Below are 23,916 nucleotides of genomic sequence, written 5' to 3'. Positions count from 1 at the left end.
CAAGTTCAGCCCCTCAACACTTGGCCCCATCACCAGGCCCTCTGTAGGACCAACCCCGACAAGCACCTAGCACACACCCAGACTGAGAAAAGAGTATTATGTTTGGGGGCATGGTGACTACCCATCTCTGTAGTGTGCGGAACGCCCCGCTGGACCAGGTGCAAAGAACTGTGTCTGTCCACCTCGGGGAGACCGAGCCCAGACCTGACTTGGGGGCTGTGGAGTCATTCAGCCCCGGCACCACCATGGCCTCTCCAGAGTGCCTGTACTCACCTTCCCGGCCATGCTCTGATGGAAATGGGAGCCAGGTGCTTCCCTGCTGCCAACTCCATTTCAGACTTGGGGCCTGAGTGTGCCCTAACAGGAGGTTTAGTCTAGAGGGTTTGTGACTCCTGCAGCCACTTGACCTCTGTTTAAGCCACATTCACAGGAACTTGATCTATGCCCAGCCCTAGGCTGAGTGCTAAGGGGGGCTGAAGTTCAGGAAGCCCACCACACTGGAGGGGTGACCCAGATGCTGGGGGTAGTAGGGGGGCACCTAGCAGCACAGTCACTTGACCAATCCTAGAGGGCTTCCCAGAGGAGGTGACACCCGAGCTCAGTCTCATAGGTTGAGTAGGAGTTGACTAGTGAACTAACCACCATCAGACTAGAATTCTAGAGAAGGCACCTTGGCAAGTCCAGGGAGGAGGGACAGAAGGGGACACTGGTAGCACACAGAACAGTTTGGGGCAGGTAGCATTCAGGTGGTCTATGAATGTTCCAGAATACAGCCCTTTCAAGTGTTCTGGAATGAAGACCAGAGACTCCTCAGGCTGCAGCTGGTGGCCTTGACCATGGGAGCAAACAAGTTTGCCATGAAAGAGTCTGCAGAGAAAGAGCAGCCCTCGAGAAAGGAAGGCAGGGCGGGGGAGCGGAGAGCACCCGCATCCCCAGCATGGGGGGACGACGTGGGGGCGGGGCAAAACCATGCAGGACTCCCCACAGTCAGCACACATGGCGGAAGCATGGCAGGTGGCCAGCAAATGTTTGGGGGTTTGTAAACCCCTTGAAATTGAAAGACTGAAAACCCTGTGGGGTGGGGGGGTCAGAGAAGGGAGACGAGAGGAGGGAAAGCTTCAAGGAGACAGGCAGCCCTCTGCTGCCCACGCTGCTGAGAGGTCAGAAGCATTGGTTTTGCCCCAAGAAGGTGCTTGGTAACTTGGTGGGATCGGGACTTGGCATCAGGGGAGCTGGCTGCCGGGGGCCAGGGAGTGGACGTCAAGTAAAGAGGGGGAGACGGTGAGTGCAAAAATCTCTCTGCACTTTTTGCTGAAAGAGATGGTGAAGACCGAGAAGGGCCAAGCAGAAGCAGGGCGGGCAGGACGGGAAGGAGGTAGCAGTGTAGCAGAGTGCCAGCCACAGGCAGGTTTCCATTCCAAGAAGGTCAGTTGCTGAGTGACCTCAAGTGACTCAATGCACCTCTCAAAGCCGGTGTGCTCCACCATAAAACGGAAGGAGTGGCCCTCACTTTAAAATGGATTGTGAACAGCAAACTGCCACCTACACAGAGCACCTAACGGGATGTCCCCAGTGGGTGTGGCCCTGACACTCACATGATGGAGTTACAGCCCGCTTTACACGGGAAGAAATGGAGGCCCAGCTCACAGGGCTCACCAGGTCCCTGGCGGCTGCACTCCTTCTGTCGGCCTCCCTGCGAAACAGTACCTGAGTTCTGTGATCACGCCCATCTTACAGGTGAGGCACGTAAGGCCCAGGAGGCAAAGCCGCTTGCCCAACCATTCACAGATGGCATGGCAGGGCAGCGAAGCCGGGTCTAAGGCCAGAAGGACTCCCTGGCCCACCTGAGCACAGTGCCCCCTGCAGAAGCCAGGGGGAGGGGGAGGATGTACCACCGCAGAAAGGCTCTCCCAGATGATCCAGGGGGGGAGGCGGGAGGGAGAGGGAGGGCTGGGGGAGGGGTGCAGCATGAGGCCCAGGTGGCTGGGCCAGGCTGGCTGCTGTAGGGTGGGGGAGCACTACTGCCCGGGTGCCCTGTGGTTGCCATGCCGACCCTCAGGCTGTGTTTGCGGATGTTGTATTTGATTTCACACGTTTGGAACTTCGATTGCGTCATTTCGCAACACAAGGTTGCCATGACAGCCGGCCCCACGTTCCCCGGGTGGCTCACACCTTGGGGTGGGGTGGGGGGGTGGAGAGAGAGTCCTGGCCAGTTCCCCTGACCCAAACCTTCACACCAGAACCCTCCTGAGGAGCAAGGCCAGGATTGTGAGGCTGAAAAGCACTTGGGGATCAATCACTGCCTACATTCCGCAGATGGGGAACCTGCGATCTGGAGGTGAGCATGCGCCCCAGGTCAGACAGAGCCGGGCCTCCTGACCCCATGCCTCGTCATGTCTCAGCACGGCGTCTTTGATACCTGGCTGCACAAAGGATGAGCACCCAGCTGGCCCAGCACCCAGTCTGAATGTCTGCCCTGGCCTGGCTTCTCCCCTACATGAGGGAGCTTCCACCCCTCTACCTGTCACCAGCTCGCAGAGGGACTGGCCCCTCTGGGGACGGTTAACTGGGTTGTGCACACAGGGTACCTGTTCCAGTGTAGCTGTGATAATTGGGGGCGGTGGAGAAACTTTTCTTTTTCTCTTTTTGGTCATTGTCCTGTCATTGTAACTCAGTTCTGGCCTCTGCCTCCAATCTGCTTCGTGTCTGTGGATGGCTGCCATCTCTCTGGTCCCCCAAGGTGAGATGCAGCCCTCGTTCCCCCAAGCTCACTGCCTCCCCATCCCATGCTGCAGCCCTGGCCCCGCATCCCGGTCATTCACCCTCTAGTGGAGGGGTTATCTGCACCGATAAGTCTAACCGAGGGGGCCGGACACAGTGCCCATCCCAGCTTCTGGCTCTCCCCAGCCAGAACCTCCAGTTTCACATCTGTGGCCTGGACCAAGCCAGCCGCCTTCTCCCCCTGTCACAGGGGTCCCAGCGAAGATGACCAAGACTCCCACCTTAGCAAAAGACCTGCCACAAGCATGTCAATGGGGAAACTGAGAGGGGTGATAGGAGTTGCCCCAGACCTCAGCAACTGGTAAGTGGTCACTGAAAAAAAGGGTAAAAATCCCCCAAACAGGAAGAGCTGCTACTGCCAACAAGTATGATGGCCTTAGGTTTCCTGGGATGACCAGCTTACCCACTGCCCCTGCCACTGCCCAGCTCCCTGCCTACTGCCTGTACCGCCCTGGCCAGGTCCCCAGACCCAGAGCCAGGACCAACACAGGCTGCTTCGCTTCCTTGCCGCCCCCAGCTTGTGTGTACTCCAACTCCTAGGAAAACCCATCCCTGCCACATGTGCAGGAAACATGTTCTGGGCGGGCGCCCAGTCAGCCCAGCCACCCAGCAGCCAAGTCCCAACCGGGGTTCAAATCCCCACTGCTCCACTGCTGCGCTGCACATTCCAGCCCCTGGGGTCTTGGGGCCATGGCCTCCGGCCTCCTCATCTCTAAAGTGAGAACAACGGGTGGCTGTTCCAGGTGACAGGGAGCAGGAGGGGGCTGTCCCAAGGCCTCTCCTACATCTCTTGCTGGAGGCCACCCCTGAGCTGGAGGCTGGAAGACAGGCACCCAAGGCGAGCCTTGCCAGCGAGGTGAGACCAGTCCTCAGGACGGAATGGAAGACGCGATGGAGCCCAGTCCAGCACCACGCTGGTGCCACCAAACCATGGGAGACTGTGCTCGGAGCTGTCAGGAGGGCTTCCTGCAGCAAGAGGAGGGACGTGGAGGGATCCCTGGGAACGGACAGCAGCCGGTGATCACAGCCCAGGATGAGGCAGGTGGTGAGAAATGTGCCCAGTCAAGGAGTCGGACAGAGAGAACCGGGCCCAGCATCACGGAGGAGGGGCCCTGGGAGCAGAATCCAGAAGGACGGCTGGGCTGAGCCAAGGAAAGAAGGCGGGGGTCCTGGTGCGCATCCAGGAGAGGGAACCGCACCTGCAAGGGCACAGAGCTATGAGACCAGCTGGCACCGGGCATTACTGGAGCAAAGTGGGGAGGCAGGAGGTAGTGGGTGGAGAGATAGACAAGGACAGATCAGGGAGCGTGTCGAAGGTTAGGCACTAGGCTCACTTAGATGTAATCCCCAAGGCAATGGGCAAGGGCAGAGTGGCACTGCAGACAGCAAGCCCTTGGGGTGGGGGCTGCAGCTGCAGAGGGTAAACCACAAGGCCCAGAGCACAAAGAAGAGGCTTCTGCCCTGGCTGAGAGCCAAGGGCAACAAAGGAGATGAGGAAGGGGCTTGAGGCCATTTTAGACGTCGATCTGTGAGGTTTGGTGAATGACGGTGTGTGAGAAGGTAGGCTGAGGAGCACCCAGAGGACTCCTCCTGGTTGGCAGCTTGGCCGGCGGAGGCTGGAGCTGTCACAGCTGGCCCGAGGGTGCCAGGAGGAGGAGCCGGCCTGAGGAAGGATGGGGAGACATGGTGCGAGGGTCTGTGGGGAACTCTGGTTGGGAAATGGGGTCTGGCTGTGTGGGAGAGTGTGCAGGACAGACCGGAAGTCTGTCCCACGCAACACATGCCACGAGGAAGAGCAGGATTGCTTAGGAATGATATGTGGGGTCCCAACAGAAGGCTCAGGGCAGAGCCCGGGGCTCTCCTAACTTGGGAGTGAGATGGTGAGGGCACCCACAGACGGAGACAGGGGAGGAGCTGCCTGAGAGAAAAGCCAAGAGACCTCACGTGGGAGCACGTGGCCACATGGCCTCTTCCCTCCTGCTGCCTGCGTCCGAACCCCAGGCCAAACTCGCTGCCACAGAGTCGGTTCTGACCATGGCGACATCATAGGACAGGGTGGAACTGCCCCGGTGGGTTTCCCAGACTGTCCTTCTTTACAGGGCTGGAAAACCTCATCTGCCTCCCTCTGGATCCGACAGAAACCCCCAAGGAATGCCGGCCTCCCACGATGGAGGCGCGGTTTCCTCTTGTGTCAGAGAAGGCTAGGGAGGCAGGTCACCATCACCAGAGACCCAGCTCTCTGGACCTTCACACTGAGTTGGACCAGCAGGTCCCCCCATGAGCCCATGGTGGGCACTGCAGCTGTAGCCCCCTCAGTCGTGTTCCCAGCCGCAGGGAGGACGGTGACCCTTCTAGCTGAGGCCGCCCAGCCTCTTTCAAAGAGCTTTCCTCCCTCCTCGCAGCTCCCTGTGCACCTCACTCAGCAGCTGTAAGGGGGTGGGGGAGGTCACAGCTTTCCTGAATGAAACGTGGGTTCTCTAAGGAAAGAACCCAGGAGGAATGGCTGTAGGCTAGTCACTCGCTGGCTCCAACACAGAAAGAACTTTCCAGAAGGGACAGATGGTAGGCTGCATTAGCTTCGGCATGAAGGCTTAATCTCCGGGCTCGGCAAGGGTGTCGCTGGCATCCTTCCGGGGGCTGATGGGAAGAGGAGATGGAGCCAGATGGCAGTGGCTTGAGGCATGAGGGGGGAAGTGAGGATGCACCGGAGGCCCGGCCTCAGCAGGGAGGAGATGCAGGATCACAGGGGCCCTTCCTTCTAAGACCGGAGGACTACCTCATAAGACATGTTCTTCCAGAGAAGAAGGGCATGGGAGGGAGAACCAGGAAGTCAAAGGTGAAAAGGCCCCAGGGGAGATGGGAGAGATTTGGGTCCTGAACCAAGTGCAGAGGCAGCCCTCCACCCCAGGGACCAGAGGACGGGAGAGGAGGGAGGTTCTTCATGGGTGGATGAGGGTGAGGTGGGGAACCAAAGGCTGCCAGGCCTTGATGGAGTAAGCAGGTTTGCTATGAGGGCAGGTGGGAGGCAGCTGGGCCATGGGGGGTAGGGGGTGGGGAGGGGTGTTTAAAGTTAGGATCCTTGTGCCAAGGGCCTAGAAAAGGAGCCCCACTAGAACAGGGGGGTCTTGGGGCAGTGCCTGCTGGCACAAGAAGCCCTGGGTCTATGGGAGGGAGGTCAGTGGAGACCATCACTGGGCAGGTCCCTAGCATGGCACCAGAGTCCAAGGGAATTGGGGTCCTAGGAGTGGTGGGGAGCTGGCACCAAGCTAATGAGGTGACAGAGCAGGGACCTGTCAGTTGTACTTCAAGGTTGTGACAAAAACAGGGTGTACTGTAAGGGGAAGGAGGCAAAGACGTGAGCAAATGAACAGAGATTGCATTTTTAGGACAGATCTGTTATCCCATTTTACAGACAATGCACAGAGGCCCAGAGAGGAGAAGGAATTCGCCCTGGGCCATCCAGAGAGTTGAAGTGGGCCCAGACCTTCCCTCTGGCTACTCTCCCCTCCAGACCTGATACCTCTGTGAGGCTGGACCAGGCGGTCGAGTGGCTGGGCCCCAGTAGTGATCCATGGAAATCTGGGGGCCTCACGGAAGTCCTTGGAGCGAGAGAAGATCCCATGACCCCAGCCTGCCCCATTCCTTTAGCTGAGTCCCCTTCCAAGCCCCAGAAACATTCTGGATTCCCCCAGCCCTGTGCCAGGTCCTCGGGGAGCTGAGTCACAGGGAGGTGGGAGGCAGCAAGGAGGGCTGCAGGTGAGAGCAGGCTGCCCGGAGGACCAAGGCACAGGTGCTCGCTCTCCCGCCCTTGGTAACCAGTCTGTGTTGATGGCGCCGCAACAAACCCTCGACAGCAAACTGTCAGCAAGCCCGAATCCGAGCAGTATCTATGGAAAGCCGTGCCCATGACAATTAACTTGCCGATTGATCCCTCACAGCTTGACAATAGAAACTGCTCGTTGGTTCCCGTGAGCACCCCACGCCCGGATGGCGCCCGGGGCACGCGCCAAGCCCTAGATTCCCACGTCTCTGTCTCCAGTGCTCCTCCTCACTCCCCCGCCGCCGGCAGGTCATCTTCCCACAGCCAGCGCCTGCCTGGTGCCTGGTGCCTCTCGTGCTGTTAAGTCTGCCATGGCTCCCGTGGTCTGTCAAACACTCATTCCCTACCCAGCATAGCCCTCTGCGGCCCCACCAGCCATGAGTCCTGTGCCCCGACCTCATGCTTTCTTGACCCCAGGCCCAGTGCCCTGCTCTTCGTTCTCTCTCTCTCTCTCTCTCTCTCTCTCTCTCTCTCTCTCTCTCTCTCTCTCTCTCTCACTCTCTCACTCTCTCTCTCTCACTCACTCACACACACACACACACACACACACGTGCAATTCCTCTTGGCTAATCCAAAACGCACAGACACCGACCACAACCCCGATGTCCTCACTTTAAAAGTAAAATAGTGGGGGACGGAGCGCCAGGCCTGACTGTGATCACACAGCTCGTTTGTAAGGTGATTTCGCCGTGGGGGGAGGGGAGAGGATGTTCTAAACTTGATTTGGTAACGACCGCAGTTCTGTGGAAACTGTACAATTCTTCTTGATCTCATAGAATGATTGAACTATTGAATTGCATGATATGTGGATTAGGTGCCCCCCCAAAAAATTAAGTAAGAATAAATAAATAAATAAACTAGCCCCCAGCCCATGCTGGAAGCTCAGTTTCCCGCTCCATGTGTCTGAGACCCCCCACGTAGGGTTCAGGGTCCTCCGAGCGCTGCTCCTGGCCCAAGCACCTCACTTCCCCAGCCCAGCTTGCTCTCCGCCAGCCTCTCGCCGCCCCGCGGGTGGCCTCCACGCCAGCTGCCTCGTTCCCCAGAGCCCCACAGACACAGGCTGTGTGGGCAACAGACTTTCCGCAACATTTGGAGGGAAGAGAGATTTCAGCACCTAACCAGCAGTCATGTCAAGCTGGCCTCTCCTGAACTGCCCGGTAGGTCTCTGGTCTTCCCTGCCAGCCCTCTCCTTGGCTCTGGCTGCTCCCATCTTCCTGAGCCCCCATCTCTAGCCAGGAGCCCCCTGCCCAGCTCCCCTCTGCTCTAAGTCCCCGGGGTCTCCTCAGTCTTGCTCTCCAGCCCTGAGATAAGTCCCCAACGCATGCCCCTCATTACACAGAGCCAGGTCCTCACTCGGTGGTGACCAGGCCCAGCAGGAGGAGGGGGCCTCTGCCCTTAGAACCAAAAAGGACTCCCCAGGGGCTTCCTTCCAATACAGCCCCACTGTGGCCAGCAGCACCTGCCCTCCGCCCTTCGTATAAGCGGCATCGTTCGTGGTTTCTTCCTGCTCAGCCAAGGAGTCCTAGAGTCAGAAGCAGGAGCACCACGTCCAGTTTCTTCATTTCACGCGTGAGAAGCCACCTGAGACCTAGAGACGCCAGGATCTCAAGCAAAGAAAGCCCAACAACTGAGGACCAGACCCAGGGTGGAACTGGTTCTCAGATGCCAAGTCTGGGGCTTCTCTACTCCCCACAGACCCGTTCGTCCCCATTTGGTAAAAGAGGGGGCCACGGGGAGGAGGATCTACCTTCGCTGAGCACCGACGATGTGCGGGGAATGGTGCCAAGCTGGTTCGTGCACACTGTGTCATTTAATCCTCGCAGCAACTGTTGAATTAGGAAATGCTGTTCTCCTCCTCTCGGATACTCAGAGGCAGCCCTCTAATTGTGAGCTAATTGGCACACTAATTATGTGACCCTCAGCTGGGACCTGGAATGACAACCAAGACATGCCGTATACGCTTTAGGTCAGTGGTTCTCAACCTTCCTAATGTCACGACCCTTTAATACAATTCCTCATGTTACGGTGATCTCCCCCAATCTTAAAATTATTTTCGCTGCTACTTCATCACTGTCATTTTGCTACTATTATGAAGCGGGCGACCCCTAAGAAAGGGTCATTCGACCCCAAAGGGGTTGCTACCCACAGGTTGAGAACTGCTGCTTTAGGAAATTAACTTAGTTTGGTCAGAAAGTAAGGTTCTTTTTTAAAAATATTTATTAGGGGCTCATACAACTCTTATCACAATCCATACATACATCAATTGTGTAAAGCACATGTGCACATTCTTTGCCCTCATCCTTCTCAAAGCATTTGCTCTGAAAGTAAGGTTCTTACACTTGCAAACTACAATGAAAGCCAACACTTGTGGACTCTTCTCCTTGTGCCAGGCATGAGGCTGAATGGTTAACATGATCCGTCTTATTTCATTTCCATCCAGCCACAGTAGGCCTGTAGACTTATTCCCATTTTCCAGACAAGCAACCCAGGCTTAGAGAGGCCAGGTGATCTGCCCAAGCTCTCGTTCACAGCTGATTAATGGAAGAGGTCGATGTAAACCAGAACCTTGAGCCAGTTCCAACCGGTTCAGTCATAGCTGATGCAGTAAAATCAGAACAGACCCAAGGTTGTGCAATGAGGATGCAGTGAAACAATAACCCCAACAGGCAAGACAAGGGGTTGACCGCTGAACTAGGGGATCGGAGGAAACATCGTCTTCAGGAGTGTGATGAGGGAGACGGAATTATTGGCAGAGCTGTAGAGACCAACACACATTCCAAGTGGGCATGGTCAGCTACCAACTTCGAGACCGGCACCATCACTTCCCACTCTGTTGTTCAAGAAATTTGGTTGCTATGTAACCCGACATTCTGCTCAACCCCCACCCCCACCCCCAAGAGAAAGATTAAATTGCTCCGAGGGTAAGAACCCTCAAAAAATGATCTTTTTAAAAAACTGTTATGAGAGTGTCCATCGTAATTTTCCCCTTCAATGACGGTGCCAGGACTCGTACATTTTACAAATTTGAGTCCATTCCAGTGTCACTCTATCAGCCATGGCTGGATCAGGAAGAACTGGTTCTGGGCCCTGGATCAAAGTGAAAAGAGTAACCCAACAGATCAGATAGGGGACAAGGAGCAGCGAGTTTATGGAGAGGGGAGACCACTCAGGAAAGGAAGGCAAGGATGGGTGCCCAACTAGAAGGGCGTAACGACTGCCACTGAATGGTGCGCGGAGAAACTGATGGGTTGCTATATGTTTTGCTGTGTCTATTGTCAACAACAAATAAATAAACCTCCAGCACCCTCACCTCACCCCTTCCTACTGGGGAAAATGAGAGGTCCGCCTCTCCCTTCTCGCCCCTACCAGCTTTCCCCTACTTTGGGATTTAATTCTGGCCATCTGGGGGCCCTGAAGCAGGGAATATGGTTCTAGCTATGTGCCAGCACTGATCCCCTTACTCAGTGATTCCAGGAACAGGATGCAAGGGACAGACGCAGCTCAACCTCAGACCCAGCCTGGAGCCCACAGGTGTGAGGTGTGGTAGCCCCTGCCAGCCAATGACCTGCTCTGAGTCACGGCAATGGCCCCACCAGGCTCGGCCCCTTTCTCTGCAGCTCCTGGGCCAGTCAGCGCCACAGGGCCAGCAGAGCCCTGGGTGAAGATCCATGTCTGAGCCTGCCCAGCCTCGAGGGAGCAAAGCATCCCAGCTCCACTCCCTGGGCAGGGCCACGGAACCTCAGAGATCAGGAGGGCCCTTTGCCATTAAGATACCAAAGGGCTCTGTTCATCCTTTCTGCTGGTCACTCAACAAGTGTCTGGTGTGGCAGTAGTCCGGCTCACCACTGTCTGCCACCTCTCCCAGACTCTCCCCAGCACCTCCACCCTTAAGTTCTCATATGGTGTCCCCAAGAGTCTGCCGTAGACCCACCGGAGGTCACACACTTCTGGGCCAAGGACAGAGCCAGGGCTCCAATGGGTTGGGTAAACACGGGCTCTGGAGCCAGAACTGCCCAGAGAGTCATCTCTGTCTGGTGCTGTCTTGCTCTGGGGCCTTGGACACATTACACAGCTTCTCTGTGCCAGCTTCTTCAGCTGCAGCATGGAGATAATGATCACACAGGCCAGAGCGTGGTCATGAACATAAGGAACTCCATTGCAAGTCTGACTTTTTTTTCTTAAGTTGATCTAACATTCACCACATCACAGAGAATGAGAATTCTGGGACACTTCGCGGTGCTCCCACAAAACCTGTGCCTCGCTCAAGAGGCAGTAGTGACTCAAACAGAACTAGAAGGTAGTGTGTGCTTTACAATCAAGAAGGACATGGTTGTCTGTCTCCCTCCACCAGACCTATTCCGTCTGTGGGCTGAGCAAGTTATCCGAGAAACGGTGACAGGGAGAAGAGTGGGGCGTCGGGACTGAAGGAAAACTCAGGAACGACCTGTGATATGCAGATGACACCACTGAAGAAGACTCACCGGGCTCACTGGTGAAGATAGGAGACTGCGGCCTTCTGTGTGGATCACACCCCGATGGGACAGAAAAGCGCTCACAGCAGGACCAATGAGCCATATTAAAAGTGTCCGAACTTCACGCAATTTGGATCCACGAACAATGTCCATGGAAGCAGCAGCTCAAGACATCAAATGACATCTTGCTTTGGGCAAATCTGCCACAAAAGACCTCTCTGGTGTTGCAAAGCCAACCTGTCCCTCTGAGAGCTCAGTGCACCTGACCCAGGTGCTGGGATTTTCTATCACCTCACGTGTACGTGAAAGCTGAGCCGGGAATAAGGGGGACCAGAGAAGAACCGATGCCTTTGAACAACTAACTACGGTGTTGGCAAAGAAAACTGACCCTGGTGTATAGTGGGTTACAAACTGGGCTGCCAACTGCAAGGTCAGCAGTTCAAAGCCACCAGCGGCTCCTAGGAAGAACGATGAGGCTTTCCTCTGCTGTACAGATTGGCCGCCTCGGAAGCCCACGGGCAGTGTAAGACTGTCCTATAGGGTTGTTACAAGTCAGAATCAACTTAACTTGGGCAAATAAAGGAGAGGCAGAAGAGCAAACCACTCTGTCGAGTGAAGGACAGCTAGAGTGTCTAGGAGACCCCTAACTCTTGACAGGAGTAGAAAGCCTTGCCGTTATCCCAAGGAGTACTTGGTGGTTTTCAACTGCTAACCTTGCAGTTAACAGCCCGTGGCATAACCCACTATGCCACCACAGCTTCTCGTGTGTAACATGTACTGCCTTGGAACTCTCATGGGACGGCTCAACTCTGTCTTACAGCGTGGGGATTCGTCGGAACCAACTGGGAGGCAATGGGTTACCTCCTAGGTGAGAAAACCAAATGACCAAACCCACTGCCATCAAGTGGGTTCTGCCTCATAGCAACCCTGTGGGACAGAGAAGAACTGTGCTCTGGGTTTTCCCAGCTGCAAATGCTCACAGAAACAGACTGCTTTAGCTCTCTCCAAGAGCAGCTGGTGGGTTTGAACTGCCCACCTTTGGGTTAGCAGTCTGACATTTAACCCACAGTCGACCAGATCTCCTTCATGTGAGAAAACCATTTGTATTTTACTCACTTCAGCATCCATATTATTTATGGTATAAATTTACATACTTGAAAAAAATCATTGTGCTATTTAATTGGCCTGAAGACAATGACCCCAGAGTCCTTGGGTGGTGCAAACAGTTAACGCATTAATTAGCTGCTAACTACCTGCAAGGTGGGAGGTTCAAAGCCACCCAGAGGCACTTTGGAAGATAGGTCTGGCAATCTACCTCTAACAAAAAGACGATTAAAACCCTATGGGGTTTTACTCTGACATCCACGGAGTCACCATACATCGTCGCCCATCGTGGCATCTAGTCTCCTGGTCACAGTTACCCCAGTTCACCCTCCAATAGAGAATGAGAGTCTTGTGGGAATCAACCCAGCCTCCTCCTCTGTGAATGGCAGCCCCTCCCCACCGTGTCACAACAGATACATCAGTGGATCCGCTGATTGTAAACCACACAGGTGAGCCTCACTGACTGCAGCAAAAGAACACATACTGGGAGATTACTGGGTGGTCCCGCGAAGGAGTTTCTGGGTTCATCATATATTTGACCTGCCACCTTGCACGAAGGGAAGGTGGGACCCCTGAGATAATGCCAGGAAGGACACCGGAATGCTAGGAGGCCACAAATGGATTCTGGGGGCTGGCAGCAGCAACCGCGCCCTGAAGGATGGCTCACCTTCCGGCAGGGGCTCCGACCAGGATGCCCTCCCACACTCTCCGCAGGCAGGGGCCTGCCCACTTTGAGTGTGGCCATCCATTATTTTGCTGTTCAAGTTGCCACCATTTTTTTCCCCGTTTGGTTATTCTGGAAGCATTCACTTGGGTTTTTCCCGGCTCTGGTTTTCTTTATGTTTCCATAATCTTTCGGCTCCTGGGTGGTCTGGTTTCCGACAGGCAGCAGCGTCAGCCGGTTCTCACACAGTCCATGCGCTCATGGAGGAAATGTGGCCTGCACCGATGTCACCCCACCCACTGAGAGGAAGTGACAGCTTCACAAGGTGGAGCAGGCACTGGGCGTGTCCGCCGGGCTGATTTCAGTGAGGGGCAAGAGCAGAGCCCACTCCGGCAGCGTTACCCTGCCACTGGCAAGGTCCACAGTTTGAAACCACCCACCCCCACTTGTTGGGAGAAAGATCGAGCTTTCAACTCCTGAGAACAGTTAAAATCTCAGAAACTCACAGGGGCAGTTCTCCAGCATCCTACAGGGTCACTCTAGGGCAGTGGTTCTCAATCTGTGGGTCGAGACCCCTTTGGGGGTCAAATGACCTTTTCACAGGGATTGCCTAATACATCCTGCATATCAGATATTTACATGACAATTCATCACAGTAGCAAAATGATAGTTATGAAGTAGCAACAAAAATAACGTGATGGTTGGGGGTCATCACCACATGAGGAGCTGTAGGAAAGGGCCGTGGCGTGAGGAAGGCTGAGAACCACTGCCGTAGGACAATGGCTCAAGGAAGTGGGTTTTGAGGTTGTTTAACCAATACAGGCAATTCATTCACTTGCTGCTGAGAAATCCTTCAGGAAAATCTGGATCCAGCAGCTTAGGAATGTTGGCAAGGACCTAATTTCATTCTCCCATTTGATTGCCATTCTTAAAATAAAAGGGAGGGAGATACAGGGGAGCTGATATCAAAGAGTTCAAGAAGAAAGAAAAGGTTTTGTAACTGATGGTGGTAGCAATTGTACTATGATGCTTGATCTAATTGAATGATGGACTGTTATATTATCTGTAAGAGCTCCCAATAAAATGATTTTTTTTTTCAAAGCGCAGGCTTCCTTTAGAGGGTCAATAAAATCTACCAACTGTTCCCAAGACCAAGGTTGCCTCATGTAAGGGCTTTAGAGAATCTTCTTTGTCCCAGAATTCCCAGAGCAAGTCCTGAAGTCCTCCCCCAGGGAGCAGGTCTAGACCACATACCCAGCCCCAAACCAATCCCTGAGCCAGGGCACTGAAATGCCCCTAGTGACTTCCCCTCTTTCCTCCCCAGCACCAGAAGCAGAGTCTGTCCCTGGAACCCCAAACCAAGATCAGGACTATTGGTGGGGGTGGGGATCCTGGGACAGCCATCCTCATGCACTGCCATGTGGGGTGGGCGTTAGTGGACGGATCATCAGAGGCAGCTCCTCTGACAATGTCCCCAGGACTGTCTCCAGCACTCATCTCCCTCCCGCGCCTCAGCTGTGTGATGTGAGGAATTGCCACACCACACACTCCCATGGGGTAACCTTTGCCCCTTGCCCGCCAGGTAAGTAGCCTGCGGTTCAGTGAAGTGTGGAAGCCTTGAAGCTTCATAACTCCTACGAATCGAGGTAGGGTTGGAAGCCAGGTCTCTTAAGACCCCAACCAATCTCCTAGCCTCCAACCCAGGTAGCAAAGTCGTGTGATAGTCACCGAATCTGGTGTCAATTTAAGGATTCAGAGTGTAGGGGTGGAGTCTAGGCCGTCAATCTGGAGACAGCCAATGAGACTTCTGTGTGGGCATGGCCTTCTCCTGGGAATTCTGGGAAATCTGGTACTTCCTCCTTGGAGGCAGAAGACACCTCTCTCTCTCTCTCTCTGCCACTTCCTGGGAGACATTGCAGAAGACAAGCCACATGGATGCAACCAGACCTCGGAACCCAGAGAAGCCACAGAGAGCTCCCTGCCAGCACTGAGATGCTAACTACGCCACTGGACCCAAAGATTTCTACTCACTGGCTCGTGATTGTCCTACATTTGGCTTCATTGCATGTTTCGTGAGGCTGAAGAGGACTTTATGGATTGGTATCAGACATATGGGCTAATATCCAACTTATGGCCTTGGACTGGACTGGGCTGGGTTGTTTTCTCCAAGTCCAATTGCTCTTGTATATAAACCTCTCCCTTATATACATAGGCCTGTTTATGAATTTGTTTCTCTAGTCTACCCAAACTAACACAGGTCACAGAAAGGGAGCACACTAATTCACCAGACCTTAACTCAGTGCCCCCTACCTACCAGGCAACCGCCACCTCACCCCCCGCCCCCAGGTTGCAAAGCGTGGGGGGTCACTGAAGAATCCTCATTGCTTCCTACGAAGTGGTCTGGAAAGGGCTACAAGTCCAAACCCACGAGGACAACCCAAGAGCATTTCAGGTTATTGAGCAATTGACACATGGTGGCTCACTGACTCCTTACAAGCTCTGGGGAAGATGGTCTTATCTCCTCTGGGTGAGGTGAAGTAGGTTCAGGTCCCTCAATGACTTGGGGCGTCCGCCTGGCCTCTCTGAGGGCCATTTGAGGAGGTCCATCAGCCAGGAGAAAGCTGTGAGAGGAGCAGGGCCACTGAGCACTCAAGGCCCGGAGAAGGACAGGAACAGTGGAAAGTGGGGGAGGCCAGCTCTCAGCAGGAAGAGAGAGTCGGTTAATGTTGTTTTGGTTTGTTTTGTTGAGCTTGGTGCCAAAATTGCCTTGTGGCAATCATTCCACAAGCCAGGAGATTAAGTCTTAGGGAGACAGAATGCAGCCCGAAGCCAGTTAGCAATCCTGAGACATGCATGTTCCCCAGGCTGCCCAGACAGACACCAGCAGCAGCAGCAGCAGCAGCTGTGCAGAACCTGCCGTCTCCCCGCACATTTCTGGGACCTAGGCTCCGGGCTGTGGACCTTCGAGAATTCTGACAGCTCATTGCCTTGCGAGCACCCGGCTCCCTGCACCTCTCTGAATCTGCCTCTCACCTCTCAAAGCCTGAATGGAAGTGGTCAAGACAGCAAGTAAAGATGGGCCTCTTAAAGACAGGCACACCTGGGTTTCAACTCCTGGCCCTGCCACTCATGTGCTGTGTGGCCTTGGCAGGATGTCTTCTGTGTCTCAGTTTCCACCACGACTCCTTGGGGTTCAGTACTTTCCACCTTGTAGGTTTCCTGTGAAAACTAGACGCCATCATGTATTCTCCCGCCCATCCAAGTGCTCTCATTTTACCTCCAGCATGAGTTCAAAGTCATCCACTTCACTGTCTCCTATGCAGCCCACCTTCCCCTCTGGCCTGGACCGGCTCCAGCCAGCCAACCAGGCTCTCAGCACCTACTGGCCCCTAGAATCATTCTTCATGGTGTAGCCAGGAAGATTTGTTGTAAAACACATACTTGGTGATGCTCCCTCCCCCCGGCCCCTCTGCCCACCAAAGCCCTCCCCAGTGGCTTCCCAGTGCTCCCAAGGAACTTCTACAACCCAACTTTGTCTCGTCCACGGAGAGGTCCTTGTGGGTTGGCAGCTCACCCTCTTCGCTCCCTCTCCAGGGCTCTGTGCCCGCCTCGCTCCTGCTCTGTTCCCGCGGCCTAGAAGGCACTTCCCTCTTTAGTTGCCCCTGCTTGTGCTTTGTCTCTCGGTTCTGCAGCCACGTCCTCAGGGAAGCCTTCCTTGATTTCTCAGGCCAGGTTCCATTCCCCGTTGGTTGAACGTACCTCGTCCTGCTCCTGTGGAATGCTTGACATTGGTGTCTCTTCCAGCTGTTGACATGTGCGTGACTCTTTCTCAGGAGAGCCATTTCTCCCCTCCTTCAGTGGTCCTGGTGGGGGGAATCACCCACTGCCCCCCACTGTGTTAGTCTGGGCAGACTAGAGACACAAAGTCATAAACACACAGATGTACATAAGAAAGAGGCTTATCTACAAGACCAGCTGAATATTGAGACAACATCCCAGCCCAGTTCAGTCCAAGCCCGTAAGCCCAATATTAGCCCATATGTCCGATACCAGTCTATAAAGTCCTCTTCAGACTCACTAAACACATGTAATGATGCCAAATGCAGGAAGATCACAGGCCAGTGGGTAGAAAGTCTTTACATCCAGTGGCATTGTAAGCATCTCAGAGCTGGCAGGGGCCTCCACGTGGCTCCTCCAGTTCCCAGGGCACGGGGTCTATCCGCGTAGTGCCATGTGTTTTCTCAGGAGAGCGTCTCCAAGGGAGTGAGCCGAGACTCTCTCCCACCTCCAAGGAGGAAAAAACAGATTTCCCAGAATTTTCAGGAGAAAGCCATGCCCACACAGAGGTCGCATTGGCTATGAGCCAATGGACAGACTAGACTCCACCCCTTCACTCTTAATCCTGTCAATTCTGTGAAATCCCAAATTGACACCAGATTATGTAACTACCACACCCGCTCCAGGCTGATTGATGGACGACTGTTTGATGCTCACTGGTCCACTGCCATGAAGGCCCTCCTGAAACACAGCAACCAGATAGAACAGCGTCAACCCAGCCCCTACCATTTCTGAGGCTGTAAATCTTCACAGAAAGACACTGCCCCATCTTTCTCCCTCACAGCAGCTAGTGAGGACAAACAGCAACGTTCCCGTTAGCAGCCCAGCTCCTGAACCACTTCACCCAAAGGGCCCCTTGATGCCCAGGAGGAGAGGTACTGTTTTTCAAATTTTCAGAGGAAAATAACAAGTGTTGCCCAGAATATGAGGAAATTGGAATCTTGACCATCATGGTTGAGGATGTGAAATGGTACAGCCATAGTGGAAACTAGTTTGTCAGCTCGTCAGAAGGTTCACCATGGGATTATCACCTGCCCAGCAATTCGACTCCTGCGTACATGCGCAAAAGGCTGCGTGAGGGCCGCAAGCGTGTCCGGCAGTTCAGTGTGGCTGGAAACAGCCCACGTACGCAGGCATCAACAGAGGAACGGACACCTGGACGCAGCCACGGGTTACTCAGCCATGACGCCATCGTACAGACAGTGGCATATGACTTCGTGAATTAAAAAAAGGAGGACGGGTTGGTGGTGCGACGAGGGTGACAGCAGAAAGCATTAGACTGCGTGAAAGAAGCCAGACACACTGACTGCCTGTGGTGTGAGTCCGTTCCAGTGGCATATTCAGGAAAAGGGGACCCCATCACAGAGACAGGAAGCAGATTAGTGATTGCCAGAGGCTGGTGGGAGGGGGCTGGGGGCAACTGCCCCTGTGCACCGGTTTCCTTTGGGGATGATGCAAACGTTTGGCAACAAGATAGAGACAGCGGCTTCATAACATTGTCAGCACACTGTCACCGGATTGTTTGCCTTCACACAATGAAGTACCGGCTCAATAAGAGTGCGAGAGAGAAGGCTGGCAGTGTGCATGTTGAGAGAGGAGGGGAGCGGCTGGGGTGGGGGGGGGCGGGAAGCCAGCTTTCCTGGCCCATGGAAAGTCCTGGTGGAGAATGACTGCCTGTGTGGGCAAAAAGAGGAGAGCCCAGGGAGGGAGGGGGACCCAGAGGATGCTCCTACCCTGCAGCCATCCCTCTGCTCTGAGTTTCTCCTCCTCCTCCTCCTCCTCCTCCTTCTTCTTCTCTGTAAAGAGTTACAATCTTGAATAAAATGAGTCCTACCTCAAAACTACCTGCCCCCTTGGGCTTAGGACTGAAATGCTCTGATGAGAGAGGAGGCAAAAGGTGGCCACCCCAAGACTGTGCAAATGGCGGTCATTGGACCTTGGGTGGGACCCCTGGCTTCGTGGATGTCCAATGAAAAGGGACCCAGAACCGCCATAGTGTTAATAACTCAATGCTCCTCTTACACTAATATGACAGGTTTTAGGCATGCAGGGCGGCCCCGATCCCAGCTATATGGGCACCCCCAATCCCAGAGAGATGCACTTCAGAGGACAGCACTGAAGCTGCAGCTCAGGAAAGGGGGTGCATCTGATCAAGAGCAAATGAAGAGGCAAGGAGAGAGTGGAACATGCCCTGGCCCCCCAAGCCCTGAGAACAATATTCCGGCTCAGAGCAGCCAATGCACAGAGAGACTCACAGGCCGACCCCACCACTAGACAGGACGATGCCCCTCACTGACAGCACTGGGGACACGGTGTAGATGTGCCTGATTCCGACCCCACCACATGGAAGGAAACACCAAGGACGAGCAGTGGAGCAGCAAGGGGAACAAAGCAACCAAGTCCGCTGAGGAATCCAAAGGTGGACTTTGGGGTCAGGGCGTGGCACCCCAGAGGACTGGACTGGAAAACATACACGAAGGTCACGGACAGACCTGGAACTGTTGGAGGGCTTCTCTTCTTGTGCTGTTGGGTTTTTTTATTCATGTTGTTGTTTTGATTGTTGTTGTTTTATTTTTGTTATGTTTTGCTCTGCTTTGTTTTTGCAAGTACTATTGTCTATGCATGTCTATCTGGACAAGATGAGGGGATGAACAATCCGGAGGAGAGAACAATGGGAAGGTTCTGGGAGGACACGGGAGAGGGGGAGGTGGGGGAAAGGAAGGAGGGTGCCAACGAACCCAGGGACACGTGATCTAAAATTGATGGTGAGGAGGGCATAGGATGCTTGGGGGATAGGGGGGGCTCGATCAAGGGCAATGTAGCCGAGAGGAATTACCAAAACCCAAATGAAGGCAAACATGACAGTGGGACAGGAGGAAAGGAAAAGGAAATAGAAGAGAGAACTGGGAGGCTAAGGACATTTATAGAGGTCTAAACACAGTTATGTACATATATGAATACATTTATATATAATGATAGGGGGATAGACCTACGTACATAATTTATTTATAAAGTATTGCGGCAGCAGATGGACATTGGACCTCCCTTCAAGTACTCCCTCAACACAAGAACACTTTGTTCTACTAACACAGCACTCTGTAATGCTCACCTTCCCTGACACGATCACTGAAGACAAAATGTGTGCATAAGCAAATGTGGTGAAGAAAGCTGATGGTGTCTGGCTATCAAAAGGTATAGCATCTGGGGTCTTAAAGGCTTAAAGATAAACAAGTGGTCATCTAGCTGAGAGCACACCAGTTTGTGAGATCACAAGGTGTCGATGGGATCAGCTATCAGACATCAAAGACCCAAAACAAAAGAAAAGAAAATCATATTGATGTGAATGAGGGGGAAGGAAGAGTAGAGACCCAAAGCCCATCAGCAGTTAATTGGACACCCTCTGTCAGAAGGGCCATAAGGAAGAGACAAGCCTGTCAGGGTGCAGTATAGCACCGACAAAACATACAACCTTCCTCTAGTTCTTTAATGCTTCCTCTCCCCACTATCATGACCCCCATTCTACCTTACAAATCTGGCTAGACCAGAACATGTGCACTGGTACAGATAAGAGCTCACAAAACAGGGAATCCAGGGCAGATAAACCCCTCAGGACCAATAAGGGTAAGGGAAGGGGGGTAGGAGAAAGAAGGAACCAATCACAATAATCGACATATGGACCCCCTCCCAGGGGGACAGACAACAGAAAAAATGGATGAAGGGAGACAGTAGTCAGTGTAAGATATGAAAAAAAAATTTATCAATTATCAAGGGTTCATGGAGGAGGGAGGATGGGATAGGGAGAGGGGAAATGAGCTGATACCAAAGGCTCAAGTAGCAAGGAAATGTTTTGAAAAAGATGATGACAACATATGTACAGATGTGTTTGACACAATGGATATATGTATGGATTGTGATAAGAGCTGTAAGAGCCCACAATAAAATAAAATTTTAAAATATATATGATAGATTTTAATCTGTTAGGCAAGGATTGCATTTGTAAGAATTGATACAGGAAAATTTCCCCAGTCTACATGCTCAGTATAAACAGATCTCAATCAATTAAGAAATGAATCTGTGCAAAGCAACAACTCAGGACGGCAGCTCACAATTGGACTGTACTTGCAAAAACTCTTCATATCAACAGTATCTTAAATTCTATGTCATTGGAAAAATTATTGATGTTATCAATGTTCTCACCTTATACCCAAGGGGGATGATTGACAATATTTTTCTTTTTTGATTTCTTTGGCCTTTTGTTTTTCTGCCTCTTGTTTTGTTGGTTGGTTGGTGGTGGTTGTTGTTCTTATTGGTTTTTGTTTTTATCATAATACAACCACCAAAGTAAACCAGAGTTGTTCATAACCCGTGGACCAGCAGATGGATTCTGGGCTCCCACATAATTCTAGCCCCAACCCAAGAACAGTTCATTGTGATAACATGGCCCTGCTCCATACGCACCTTCATGAAATGATCACTGAAAACAAGGTGCTACAGCAAAGTGTGGTGAAGAAAGCAGGTGGTGCCCGGCCATCAATTGGATTAGAATCTGGGGTCTTAAAGACTCTTATTCAAATAAGCAGCATCTCCGGGAGATATCAGCTAAGCCACATGGAAGACACACACCAGCCTGTGTGATCCAAAGATGACAATAGCAAAATCCAAATATGAGGAAGGGAAAGTATCAGAGCTTAACTTGTGAACACCCCATTTGTGGAAGGTTATGGAGGACAGTGGGAGCCCAAACTCCATCTGTAGAGTATCTACTCAGAGTAAACTCTGACAAATCCCCTCTGGCCACAGGCCAGGAACTCAAATAGCTTTACTATCAGACAGGCATTATTGTAAATTGATTATGGTGGATCAAGCGATGGTATAATATATTTGGTCAGTTGACCTCCCTCTTGACCTAGCCTGAATTTTCTCTAGGTTGAAATATTTTTCCCCTGTGCCAGGACAGAAATTTCCTCTCTGACCTTTTATCTATTGATGGTGGTCTTTCCTTTGTTATGTTTTATTTGTATATTTATCTTTGTATTATGATTATTTCCTTCTGGCCGTTTTGTTTCGGTTTTGTTTCCTATTGTACGTGTTGGGCTTCCCGGTGTGTGAAGCTCACCAGTGGATGCATGGAGACCATAATTGATGCAATGGTTTCTCAGGGAGTAGAGGGGGAGGGAGGGAAGGAAGGGGAGGGGACTTGAATGCAGGAGTGGGGAGGGAACACTAGACCTGATTGTGATGAGGTATATACAACTCTTTTTAAAAGTGATTTAACCATGGAAGTGTATGATATGTAAATATTATATGTATATTAAAAAACTACTACAAAGAAAAAAGAAACCAGACTTGACCAGTGGTTTCCATAGATGAAGGATAAAGTGCTGTTGCCTAGGGGAATTGAGTTTAGGTTAATGGCGGTCAAAGAATTTGGGAAAGACTATCAATAAGGGTTGTATGACCTGAAGAGTATAATCGATGACACTGAACGATACATGTAGATGATGCGGAATTGGAGAATACTTTGTTGTGTATATTTTTGTCACAATTAGAAAAACCCGCATGCATAACAATGAGTAGAAGGACGAAGAAACTGCTCTGGAACTGATTGTGGTGGTGACACAACTCTTCTTGACGGCTGAGTTGCGGAATTGCATGGCATGTGGGCAGAGTGTCGCTAACACTGTTTGCAAAGAGAGACTTAGAGTCTCAGAAACCCACAGGACAATTCACAGGGCTCCATGCACACTCGATGGCAGTGCCTTTGGTGAGAAAAGACCGGTGGTCCCTCCCTAGGCGCTGACTGCCTGAAGATGGAAGGTGGAGCTTCACGACTCTCCCCAAGGCCCAGCTCAGGGCCCCCCTCGGTTGCTCTTTGCTGCATTAACAAAACAGTCCCCAGGAAGTGATCAAAAAGAAGGGGGGTTATGAAGATACTGAGCAGAAACCTCCCAGGTGTCCAGACCCCAGAGCTCTTCTCACGGGGGAGAGAACGCCATAGCCCTTCCGGTCAGGCCCAGCATCTGGGGCAGCAGCCTCTTCCTGAGGCCACCAGCTCAGGCCCTGTGTGATAGCCCAGGCATCGGTGCTGTGGCAGTGGACTGTGGCTAGGAGGGTCAACTCAGGAGCCTCAAGTTCATGAGGGCCGCTCTTCTGTCAATGACGCAGCAGATGACGCAGCATCTGCTTAGAGGACCCTCCACGAGCTGAGGCAGGTCTCTTCCAACCCAGGGCCTACTCCAGTAAGGGACGAAGCCCCGGGGTCAGGCCCCAGGAGGCAGTGTTGAAGCACTATGCTAAGTGTGTCATCCTAATAGCCCCAGGGGGTGGTGACAGTTACTTTCCTCACATATTGAGAAACTGAAGCTCGGAGAGGTAAACCGGTTTGCCTGCAGCGATAGAGCTGCAAGTGGCCAAGGCAAGATTTGAACCCAGGTCTCTTGGGCTCCAGAGCCTTCAGGCGTATCTTCTACAGCTCCCTTGGGCAGTGGGGCCAGAGGAGCTAAAGAGGCCCCCTCTGCTCCCAGCTCCTCTTGGCTCGGAAACAGACCAGAGTGTATGGCACACCGAGCTTGCAAGGGACCTTGGGTGGCCTGGGAGTCATTTCAGGGAGTGGAGAGGAAATTTAGCCTGGTAGTGCCAACCTTTAGCAGGAAACACCTTTGCTTACTTGGCCAGGCTGTGGGAAGAGGGCAGCTGTGTGGGGTGCCCACTGCCACAAGCCAGAGATGGTTTCTAAGGGCAGAGGGTAAACAGTTGCCTTGGCTCCTTGGGCGTGTCACTGGGATGAAGGGTCAGCTATGGAATATTCTGGAAGCTGAAGGAGCGACACGGAAGGCCTCAGGAGCTGACCAGCCACTCCCGCCCCTTCCCCCATCATCCCATCAACACTGTAGACACGGGTCTTCATCAGCATTTGCCCTGCTCCAGCTCCCCCTCCCCGGGAGCATTTCCATTTACTAAAATCTAAAGTACCCCACTTCCTGCCTGTGAGCACTGACTGTGGAGTCCGGGAACAAACTTGTTGCCCAGGCTGTGAGGCTTCGGGTAAGTCACCGCCCACTCTGCACTCGTAGGAAGTGGAGTTGTCCCCTTAACGCCCAGGGCACTGTGAGGGTCAGGTGTTGCACACAGGGCAAAAAGCCAAAATCTGGCTCGCTGCCCTTCCCAATTTTAACAGCCCTATAGGACAGGTGGGAACCTGGAGGCGGAGGGGTAATGTGTTGTCCTGCGATCTGCAA

This window comes from Tenrec ecaudatus, chromosome 1, assembly GCF_050624435.1.
Source record: "Tenrec ecaudatus isolate mTenEca1 chromosome 1, mTenEca1.hap1, whole genome shotgun sequence".
NCBI classification, from domain to species: Eukaryota; Metazoa; Chordata; class Mammalia; order Afrosoricida; family Tenrecidae; genus Tenrec; species Tenrec ecaudatus.
The sequence above is the reverse complement of the archived record's forward strand: the minus strand, read 5'-3'. Positions refer to the sequence as shown.